This window comes from Nylanderia fulva, unplaced genomic scaffold, assembly GCF_048542155.1.
Source record: "Nylanderia fulva isolate GAGA-0341 unplaced genomic scaffold, ASM4854215v1 Scaffold1032, whole genome shotgun sequence".
Classification (NCBI taxonomy): Eukaryota; Metazoa; Arthropoda; class Insecta; order Hymenoptera; family Formicidae; genus Nylanderia; species Nylanderia fulva.
In genome coordinates this window covers 19,856-31,632 of record NW_028189229.1, presented here as the reverse complement: position 1 = coordinate 31,632, position 11,777 = coordinate 19,856, and the positions used below count along the sequence as shown (strand labels likewise).

Genomic DNA, 11,777 nt, shown 5'->3' with positions numbered 1-11,777 from the left:
GTGATCTAATCATTTTTCAACCATTGTTTTAAATTCTTATTTAGATCTTTTTCTATTTTTACTATTGGATTGTTTTTAATTATTGTGTAATTACATTTGTCTTTTAATTATTCCTTAACTTTACATACATAAAATTCTTTGGTCATCGCTACGGTCGTGTTTTCCTTGTCTGCTTTTGTGAAAATAATATTCGGATTTTGTTGACAGAATTTTATAGTTTTTTTTATACATAAAAGTAAGTTTGTCATGTATCATGTTTGTTTTGGTATTATTATTTAAAAAAACAGAGAACTGTGGAATGGCAATATTCCTTATTTTCGTGAGATTAATTATGTTATTAGAATTACTTTCTATGTCCTTAATGAATTCATGGCTAGCTATTTTTTTATCAAATTACGATTTTTTACGAGTTATAATTTTTATCTAATTTTTACAGCGTTTCGCTGGAGTCTCGTGTGGTTCGTATACTTGGAAAACGATACGCATTGACGGCCACGGAATTCAAATTCCTCGAAATCGGCATCAGAGTGGATCCGCCGAGTTACGTGGAGATCGCCATAGGAGATCATCGAGGAAAACAGCTAATACTATCTCTCGAAACGTGGAAAGGACTCTACGAGCAACGTCACGCTATTCACAATTATCTGAACAATGACTCTCCCAGCAACGATGTGTATAATTTCATAAGTGTCGAGCCGCTAACAGTACGTTTTCACAAGATAAACGACAACAAGCTCATAAGTCTCGAATCGGCGGACGTGCGCATGATGATGGTCGAATCGACGTTACGTCGTATGTTCGAGCTCGATTCATGCATCGAAATAATGTTCGATCGATTGACGAGGCTCATCGCAACGGTCGATATCAAACATACGCAATTCTCCAATATTGCCAATATCCACTGTAACGAATGCGAGAGAATTGTCGAATGCGATACGCGCTAGCAACGCCTTCGACATGCACCAACTTGTCGATTGCGAGCTGGTGGCTTTAGTTTTTAATATGTAATAAAACTTTATATATAATTATGTATTAAATATAAGACAAATAAATACTTATATGTATATATCATGGTATACTTTATTTGCGCGCCACCCGTTACATACTTTGCGAGAGATAATTATCGTGTCAAGGACATTGAAGCCTGCTTTCAGCGAGAAAAAATCGATATTATTATCTTACGAGATAAGACGGGGCCGCATCCATGCGGCGGCAGAATCGATAATTTTATCTTACGAGGCGCACGCGACATTAAGAGACAGAAGACGCACGCATTTGAGAGAGAAGACGCAGCGCGCGAGAGTAAGAGAGACGCACGCATTCGAGAGAGAAGACGCAGCGCGCGAGAGTAAGAGAGACGCACGCATTTGAGAGAGAAGACGCAGCGCGCGGCGGTATACGCGCTCTTCCGTCGGAGCGAGAGAGAGGCAACGCGCAGCTCGGGATTCAGCGGCGAGAGCGATGCTGTGGCGAGAGAGTCGACGGTTCGTGGCGAGAGAGTCGGTGGCTCGCGTCGAGAGAGATTCGGCGGGAGAGGGATGCGAAGGAGAGGAGGGGAAACATTTTTTTTTAATTTAATAAAATATATATTTTATTCAATATTTTTTTTTATTCGTTATTTTTTTTCATTTTTTTCATTATTTTTTTATACATATTTTTTGTACATTTTTTTTTTTTATTTTTTTGTACATTATTTTTTTCATTATTTTTTAAATTATTTTTTGTACATTTTTTTCATTTTTTTTTCATTTTTTTTATACATATTTCTTGTACATTTTTTTTTTTTTTTATAATTTTTGTACATTATTTTTTGTACATATTTTTGTACATTTTTTTTATACATATTTTTTGTACATTTTTTTTTTATTATTTTTTATACATATTTTTTATAAGGATATCGAGGGAGGGAAACAGTTTTAAATTAATAAAGGTTTTGTATATTAATAAAATATATATTTTTATTCTTAATTATTACATTACCGCCGGCATTGGCATTACCCGAGGTGTACCACGTGGAGGTTGCCGGTCGGATTTACACCTCATATGTATGTGTATGTGCGTGTGTGTGTGTGTGTGCGTGTGTACTTGTACATGTGTTACAGTAGAGATAAGGACCCTACGGTTCGTCACTTCCGTGGTATTTACCGACTCCAAACCCTCTCTACTGTGTGTGTAAATAAAAAATAAAAAAATAATATAAGTAAAATATAAAACAATATAAAAATAAAAAATATAAAACAATATAAAAATAAAAATATAAAATATAAAATATAAAATATAAAATATAAAATATAAAATATAAAATATAAATATAAAAAAATATAAAAATATAAAAATATAAAAAATATAAAAAATATAAAATAATTCTTATGTACGGTGACGGCGAGAGTGAACGGAGAGAGCCGACGTGAGAGAGAGAGAGCCAGCGCGTTGCATGGATCCGACGACTGCGAGAGAGAGGGTCGCATCACCCATCGCTGTCATCAGACTCGGCATCTGTGCATAGAAATATATTAAATTAAAAATATAGCCATTTTTTTGACTTATATATATACTCACGTCCTTGACAGGTGGGACATGCGTTGGCCAGGTAGAATACGTATAATCTCCCCTGACAATTGGTGCAACGCAGTTGTGGTGCGTCAACATAACGCGATGTCGTGTGGCTCTCGATGGTCGTGATCGAGATGAATCTGCCTCTGTTTCTCATAAAACAGGGCATACAGATTCGCACTGACCCCCATAGTGCGACGTATGCCATGACATACGACGTTACAGTGCATACCCTCGTGTGTTCGTCGAGGGATGCAACTACTCGTATGTCAAACATGTGCGAGTGGCACGACTCCCGAACAGCGTTTTCGCTATCGTACCCATTGTCGTGCAAATCTTCTTCTTCTTCTTCTTCATCATCATCATTATCATCATCATCATCATCATCATTATCATCATCATCATCCTCTTCTTGATCTTCATCGACGATGGGTACGATATCGACCTCCATCTCCTCAATATCGTCTAGTACGATATTCACATCCCTGTCATAGTCGGGGTCGTACATTGCCACATCGCTGTCGCTGTCGCTGTCGTCGGAGATTGTTATTATCTCAATCTCGTCGTCTGAGATTGTGATCATCTCCATCTCATCGTCTGAGATCGTACTCATCTCCTTGTCGCTCTCACTCTTACGCGCTGCGTTCTCCATTTTTATTGCAAAAACTATTCACTCGCTCACTACTATGCTCGCAAATGTCACCGTACTATGACCCGGCAGTGGCATCGGTCCTCATTATATACCCCGATCATCCCTTTGTTCTTCAACGTATGATGCAATTATCTCCGAAAGATTTGCTATTATCTCCGAAAGATGATCTTCACCGAAACAAAAATAGCGGCTGTTGACTATCGACATGTTTACACATTCCGCGAAGTCAAATACATATCTACTCTCAGAAACGTTGACATACTCTTCACATATGTTGTACACCTATTTAATCAGACAAATAAATAGATTCCAACAAGTAATCTGACGATGATGATGATGATGATGACGACGATGGTGATGGCCTCGGTTCTCTCCTATCTGACTCCTCTATTTCTTGGTCCGAATCATAATCAGATGATTGTGTTTTGCATGACACCGATGGTGAAGGCATATCCATGTCGGCAAAATAAAGGTTGTCCACAGTAAAATATTCTGCACAATTTTTGTAGCAACGCTGATAACATGCGACTCGCTTGTGTCGTTTAGACGATCTGGTGCATTTGAATAACCCACCAGTCACTCTTAAAATGTCTTCGTGCATTTCCAGGAAATAGGCAACATCTCTTGTATGCGGTTTTTGCACACCAAGTTCGCGATTTCTTACGAATTGCACAACCGAAGTCACCGCTTCACGTTTAAAATGAAACGGGTCATCTTTTTTTTTATCATAATAGCATTCATCGAGATGTCTATACCATCTCTCAACATTCTCAAAACACCTCGAATGATCTTTTACCGCGTTCTCCATTTTTTATGTCCGGCACTTATTCGCACTGTATTACGCTTGTAACCTTAGCCTATTTTCGCTGACATTCGCTGCAAAATGTTTTACGAAATATCCGCACTTTTGCAGTAAAACAATCTTCGGAATATATTGTAACTGTTCGGCACTTAAACTGAGAATATCGGAAGCACTTGATAGTATTACAAACATTCTGCACCCCGAATGAAGAGAGCGTGCGCTCGCCAGTGGTACTATGACCCGGCAGCTGCATCGGTCCTCATTATATATCCCGATCATCCCTTTGTTCTTTAACGTATAATGCAATTGTTAATTCGCGAGAAATATTTGCGCTATCTTATCTTGGATTCGAAAACTTAGATATCGCTGATAATTCTTAGAAATTCATAGATAAAGCCGCCATTCCATTTCACCCCGTCGCAAGACACGTCACAACCAGCGAAGACATGTCGCAACCTGTGAAGCCTGCGTTCGCCCCCGCTGATATTTCTTAGAAATATACGTATCAACCCGCTTGATTGTCGGCGCTCGATCCATGCGGCAGCCATTCGCAGAATTTTTATCTTATCTTGAGGTAATACATATCTATTTGTCGGCGCTCGATCCAAGCTTGGATTTTGCGGCAGCCCTTCGTAGAATTTATCTTATCTGTAAACTTTGATACCTTACAAAGACGCCGCTTATCTTATCTTGGATTTTCTACGAAAACTTAGATATCGCTCAAGCTTATCTTATCTTGTTTATGAAACCTTAGATATCGCTCAAAGACGCCGCTTATCTTGTTTATGAAAACTTAGATATCGCTCAAAAACGCCGCTTATCTTATCTTGTAACAGATATCCGCTTATCTTGTTTATAAACATATCAGGTAACATGATCCCTTATCAGGTAACCTGAGCTGATAAGATAAGCTTATCTGCTGATAAGACCTCCTCCCCCGCGTGACGTCACCCCCCCTCGCCCCCGATTCCCCCTCCCCCCGCCCCGCACCCCCCCCTCATTGCCCCCGGGTTAGAACCTCCATAGTATTCCTACTAGAGTTCTTGACTTTTTTGTTCCACTTCTTCAAAACTCTACTGCATTTCTTTTATATTCTATTGGTACAGAATCCGCAACACATTCAATTTCTTTTACAAAATATGTGTCATCTTCTCTTTCTTCATCAATTACAGGTTCTACTTTAGGTATATCAAATTCGTTTTGAAAATCTAATGATGATTCTTCATAAACTTCAAACGCTTCTTCATACATTGATTGAAGTATATTTTTCATCGTGTCTTTTATTTCACTTTCATCTGTTGTAACAGGACTTTCTGGGAATTCCCCAGTCATATACAGTGCAGTGTATAGCAGTACTGCTACATTTCTTGGATTAAACATTATCTAAAAAAATTATTAACATTATGTATATTTGTTTTATAAATATTAGCAAAAAAATACTTATTAGAAACAAAAATATTTTATTATTTAATGCGTATTAATAATTTGTTATGTTTTCCGAGTTTCATGAAAAATAGAACACTGTTTATCACATAATTTATAATAACTTAAATAAAGTAATAAAATATTAATTATAATTTAAATACATTAAAACAAAACAGATAAACCGCAATTTTGAATAAAGTGTAAGTAAAAGCAAAAAACTATAAAAGTTTTAAAAATCGAAAAAGTACATACATACTGTATTGTTGTGTGCGTGGGCACAATTGTTTTTTCAGGATAACGGCTAGTCTTGTTAATTAACTCGAGCACTTGTTAATTATTTGATAACTGATTTGTGACTGTCCGCCGCTCTAGGCGGTGGTTTTTAACGCCTCCGGTTCTGAACGATTATCGGAGGGGGATCGCGCGGTGGCATGACCAAATAAAATCATCAGTTATTTCTAAAGTGGCGTGATCAAAATGCAAGCGAAAGAAGTCCGAAGACTTCCTTCCTCGCATTTTATTGCAATTCAGCGCTATTTCGAGAGTGATTTTTTCCTCTGTTTGATGACTTGGCCGTGTGATACTGGCTGTATCAGCACTTCGGGCAGCTGACTTTGTTATCGCGACGCATTTTTTCGCTCGTTTTATAAGTTATAATCCTTTTAATTATTTTATTATATATATATAAATATATTTACTATCGCGCTCGCGTATATTCGATAGACGCTTTAATAGTAATATGTGTTCCACTGCATGCAGTTGTTAATAAAATAATATATTGCACCAACTCATTTCGCGAATGCGAGATCTATTTATTCATAGAATTGGATCTATTAACCTCGGCATCTGATCAATAATTTTCCTTGTCCGACTAGTTTTATTTTTCATGCATTAAAAACATTACTTTTCCATATAAATTATATGTATATTTATTGTCACATAATATATATATTATAATTATATATATTATATAATTATAAATTATATTTATAAATATAATTTCTATAATTTATAAAAATATATTCTCATAAATTATTTATTGCTAATTTATGGTTGCCACTGTGAGTTTGCGAAAAAAAATAACTGTCGCTGTGAATAACGAGCGTCATGAGGCGGATAAAGCGGGCGTATAGTAGTGTATATTTTTAATTTATTTCTGAAAAATGTGACTTCGGAATACAACTTTATTATATATGATTGAATTTGTCGTTAAATGAGCTATAAGTTTTGTTATAAGACAAATTTAAAAATTTTCAAACATTGAAAGGGAGAAGGGGGAATTTCGAAAAATATGACATTTTCGACAAATCTGATTACATGATTTTGAAGTACATTAAAGACCATAAAACTTTTATTTAAAACTTTTGTTTATATCTCTTATCGCTTCGACGGTATTCGCTGAGAAATAAAAAAATTGATTTTTTTCAAAAAGGTGTTTCACCCCCTTAACGACCGACTTAGCACTTATAAAAAAATACGTGTCTCCTATTTTGATCTAGACTACAACATATTCAAAGCTCATTAAAATCGGAGGGGGACACTTCCGACCCTTTCCAAGTAAAAATAAAAATTTTAAAATATTTTAATTTTATTTTTTAATTAACCAAAAAGGTTATTTTTTTATTAACCATAAAGGTTGCTCACACTTTTAATTGCAAGATCTATCGGAATGTTAGTGAAGAGTGAAACCACGTCTAACGATATTAGAATATCTTCCGTACTAATTTTCTTACCCGCTAGCTTGCTATATAATTCAAAACTGTTATTTACATTACTTTTAATCGTAGGAATACTATTTGATATGATTTTATGTAAAAATATGGCAATCGAGAGTATAGCGTGGTATTAATTGATGACACAATAATTCTAAATGGAGTATTCTCCTTATGTATTTTTGGGAGACCATAACATTTTGGAAGAAGGGAGCAATAGATGGAATGATATTAATACACATACATTAATTCCAAAAAATAAATTTATTTCTATGGTTAAATTTATATTGTCGTCAACATATTTCACATTTAATGACATTGTTTACAAGCAAGTTTATGGCACGCCTATGGGTTCCCCATTATCGCCAATAATTGCTAATATTGTTATGCAAGATCTAGAAGAATCGATAATCAACACATTGGATTTTGATATCGGAATGTATTATAGATATGTAGATGAAATTAATAGAAGCATAAATTTTTTAGATTTAAACATTAAAATCATTGATAACGTCATACACATGGACTGGTTTTAAAAAAAGACTTGTTCAGGTAAAGTACTATCTTTCTTATCGAATCACCCCATGTGCTACAAAATAGGAGTGATTTATAATCTCATTGATAGAGCATTGTTATTATCTCATCCCATATATCACAAGAAAAATTTAGAACTTTGTATTGAAATATTATTGGATAACGGTTACCCTATTCATTTAATTTTTAAAGAAATTAATAGGAGAATAAAAGTATTAAACAATTTGCAGTTTAACAATAATAGAACAAAATAAATTACAGAGGGAAATAATAAGAAATTTTTTGTCATCCCCTATATTAATATCATCTCTGAAACAGTGGCATCGACAATTAAAAAATCAGAGTTCAGAGTGGGGTACCGTTGTCTAAATAATCTTAACAAATTCATTAGAGTTCACAAGGACAAAAACGTGCATAATAATAATAATAGTGTCGTCTACAAAATTAATTGTAAAAACTGTAAAGCTTCGTATGTTGGGCAAACCAAAAGAAAATTACGTACTAGACTAAAGGAGCATATAAATAACATTAAATTTGATTCTTCCAAGCATTCGGTGGTCTCTGAACATATTGTAGATAAAAAACATGCTTTTGATTGGGATAACGTTAAAATACTTGATATCGAATCTTACTATTATAAAAGACTTATCTCGGAGATGATACACATAAAGGAACAAAAGCATGGTATAAATAATAATACAAACACCGAATTGCTCAACAACGCTTATTTTGACATTCTAGAAGAAATAGCGAATTTTTAGACTTATTAAAATGTTTATGTTTTGCGACTTGACACCTATTTATTCAACTTTTTAAATGACTTGACATCAGTCAAGTACTAAGTTCAACAACAATTAGAGGCATTGTCATCTCAATTTATTCGGAACAATTGTAAGCAACAAGTAACTAATTTTTAATTTTTAATTTTTAATTTTTACATATACATAAGTAGATTTCTATTTTATAATATAAAATTTCTTTTTAAATTCAGTTTATAATATCAAATATTAAATAACTTGGAGAGGATGGACATGATCATTGCCAGACTGATAGTCTTTCGCCGACTAACGATGAGTGATTGGTTTGGAGTAATGTTTAAGTGCCACTCTGAGGTTTGAATAATAATTTTAAAATATTTATTGATTAGCCGGATAAATTATTTTAATTCGATTTTTGCTTCTAATTGGGACTTCTCGTGTTGAACTATTTTTAATAATTTCAATATATTGTTAACGTATTTCGCCTTTTAATTTTGACATAATTATCTAATTTATTTTGACTTTGTATTGCGACTTTTTATTAGAATTTTTATTTATTTTTTTATTTATTATTATTGTTTCATTGCGCACTGAAAAAGACTAAGTATAGTTCGAAACGTTTGTAATTGGTTTTTTTTTAAATTAAAATTTTTTCCAAGTTTTATAATAATTTTTTATTGCTTGTTTCACATGGCCTCGTAATATTTAATAAGTTATCATTGTGTTTGTTTACATACGAGCTTGAGCATTGTTACAGATTAGGTGATTTTGTATTATTTTTACATAATTGCTAATTTAAATAATTATTGATGTATTTATTATTTTACATAATTACTAACCTTGTTACTTATTAAACGATTGATATTGAGAAATACTTAAAAATTTTATTAAATAAATTATTATCAAACTTTATTATAATATCCTTTTATTATCAGTTAATAATATTCATTATTACGGTAGTAAGTACTAACTAATTATACATTTTAATTATTAAAATACTTCCCAATCTCCGTATTCCATCTGTTATCCTGTCCTCGCGCGTTCTTCCCCTACTCCTGACCACGCGTGTTCTACCGCTCGGCCCCGCTTGCTCAGGTTTCCTCCACTATGCATACTCGTGAACGCGCGTAAACGCGCAGAATTTGAAGCCCAGGACGTGACAATATACTACAACTGGAAACTCACCATTTCTTAGAGTGCAAATATTATGGAGAACGCAACAAGCTAATATAATTTGTATTTTTTTTTTATATCAGTCAGGAGTAAGCAATCTAACAAAATACGAAACCCTTAATAATCCAAACGCTCGCTCTATGGCCATCCTGGTTGATAACAAACAAAAGTTATAATTTTTTTGAAGTGCTGTGAGATGGCCATTATCTTTAAATAGAACCATTAAATGCGGAAAAATTGCATATGCAGAATCTGCTATAATGAGTATCGAAAGGAAAGTATTCATTTGGCATTTCAATGTAATTCTGCAAATGCAGAATTTCTCAACACTCTTGCATCATGTACTGAGCCGACATGTCCTGCATAGCAGTGAATAAAAACTGTTTTTGCATTACATACCGCTTGCAAGTGAATCACATGAAATTATTTCCTGCATATGTATGAAGCAGGATTTTCCTTTGAAGCTCTAATTCTAATATATGATCTATCAAGGGCTTCGATTACATTAGGAAAACCTTGCTTTCGCAAATTCTTCAATAGTACGGTGTAGCACTTCATTTTTTGGCCACTGAACGAATCTTGGTGCAAAACAATGCAAGGCATAAGTTACTCTTCTTACTGCTCTGAATGCTGTTGCTTTTCCAACACCAAATTGGACATGTATTGATCTGCGAAAATAAATATATATGCTACACAACTCTACATTTAAAAATAACAAAAAAACTGCATTCTGATATTGCCAAAACTGAAAATCTATAGTGTATGTATGTATATGACGTAAATTATAGATTTTCAGTAATAGCAGTGAATATTAAAATAGTCATTATATTATTATTTTATTAGAGTATAAGAATAAAAGTAAATACCTATAAGAATCTGGAGTAGCTAAAAACTATAATGTTATTAATAATTGTTTTTCTGCCGATATTTGTTTTCTTCCTGTTGTATTTGTTAGAGTTAAAGCTGGCTCAATCAATTGCATAATCATTTCAAACGTTTCAGGAAACATCCTGCACACAAATAAACAATTTAAAGTTTACTATTTTATAAAAATTGCAATTAATTACTATATTTGCTATTTATTTTCTTTCATAATTAAACAGAATTTATATTTTTTTAAATGGTAATGATGAAAGTGCACTTTCAAATGATGAAAAACAAATTCAAACTTACAAAATATAAATAATTTTTTGTGCAATCATATTAAACTTTATCTGGTGTTCCTTGAATTCTTGTCGCAAATATCCTGGTCTACTCGTTCTACATAATCAAATAATTTTTCGAAAGGAATATTTGTTCCTATAGTATTTCCTACCATAATAATAGCATAAATAGTGGACATATCTGTTTAGTAGTATAGTGGCAGGTATGGCCTGTCAAAACAAACCCCCACCACAAGCCTCTCTGGCGCCGTGGGCGTGGCTTGTCTTTCCCCCATCACCAGCGTCTGGTTTTTCCGACTACGAGTGTTGGGGGAAAAAAATGGCGACTGGCCCCGAAAGTTTGGAATGAGAATTTTTTTTATTTTTCTGATTTTCTCTGGATTTGAACCCGGAACCTCCGCGTTTCCGAGCAGGGTCCTCGTATGCTGAGCTAAACGAGATCTTACTAGTCTAAGGATTTGATGAGACATTTAAGCTAAAGTTGCGTAGAGTACGGTATGGAGGTTCGGGTATACGTATGGCAAGAATAGCTCGTCGAATGAAATGGCCGATATTGGGCAGGGTGGGGTAAAAACAGTTTGACCAAGAAAAGCGTCATACGGTCGAACGGGGATCGGTGACAGGTAGTGGCTGACGATGCCGTAGGGTAATAAAAAAAATAAAAAAAAAAAGAACACGCAAATATTTGTTCAGGCAAGCATTCTGACTCGTGTCACGATAAAAAAAATACATTATCGTAGATTGGAAAGAATGCTTATTGTTGAAAAGATGGCAGATAAAATTTTATTTAAAAATAACGCGCGGCTTAATAAAGGTGAACAGGAACATGCACGTTGAGAAAATTTCTGGAAAGAGGAAGTGAAAGAAAATCGAACAGTGGTTTTAAAAGTACAAATATGGTTTATATTTAAAATATTTTTACAGAACAAAATTATTCACAAACATTTCAAGAAAATATTCGTCGAATAATTATTAACATTTACGTTTTGTTATGATTGCATGTAC

At 33.9% G+C, this 11,777-nt stretch overlaps 2 long non-coding RNA genes across 2 annotated transcripts; both read right to left on the bottom strand.

Annotated features, from left to right (window-relative positions):
• Nucleotides 1-2,372: 2,372 nt before the first annotated feature.
• On the bottom strand, nt 2,373-2,746 carry LOC114928881 (uncharacterized). Its single transcript, XR_014925067.1, has 2 exons — nt 2,560-2,746; nt 2,373-2,496 (listed from the first exon to the last, which is right to left on the bottom strand). It is a non-coding gene; the product is annotated as an uncharacterized LOC114928881 (long non-coding RNA).
• Nucleotides 2,747-5,261: 2,515 nt separating this feature from the next.
• LOC114928883 (uncharacterized) lies at nt 5,262-5,837 on the bottom strand. The gene is made up of 2 exons (XR_014925068.1): nt 5,689-5,837; nt 5,262-5,390 (listed from the first exon to the last, which is right to left on the bottom strand). It is a non-coding gene; the product is annotated as an uncharacterized LOC114928883 (long non-coding RNA).
• Nucleotides 5,838-11,777: the final 5,940 nt, after the last annotated feature.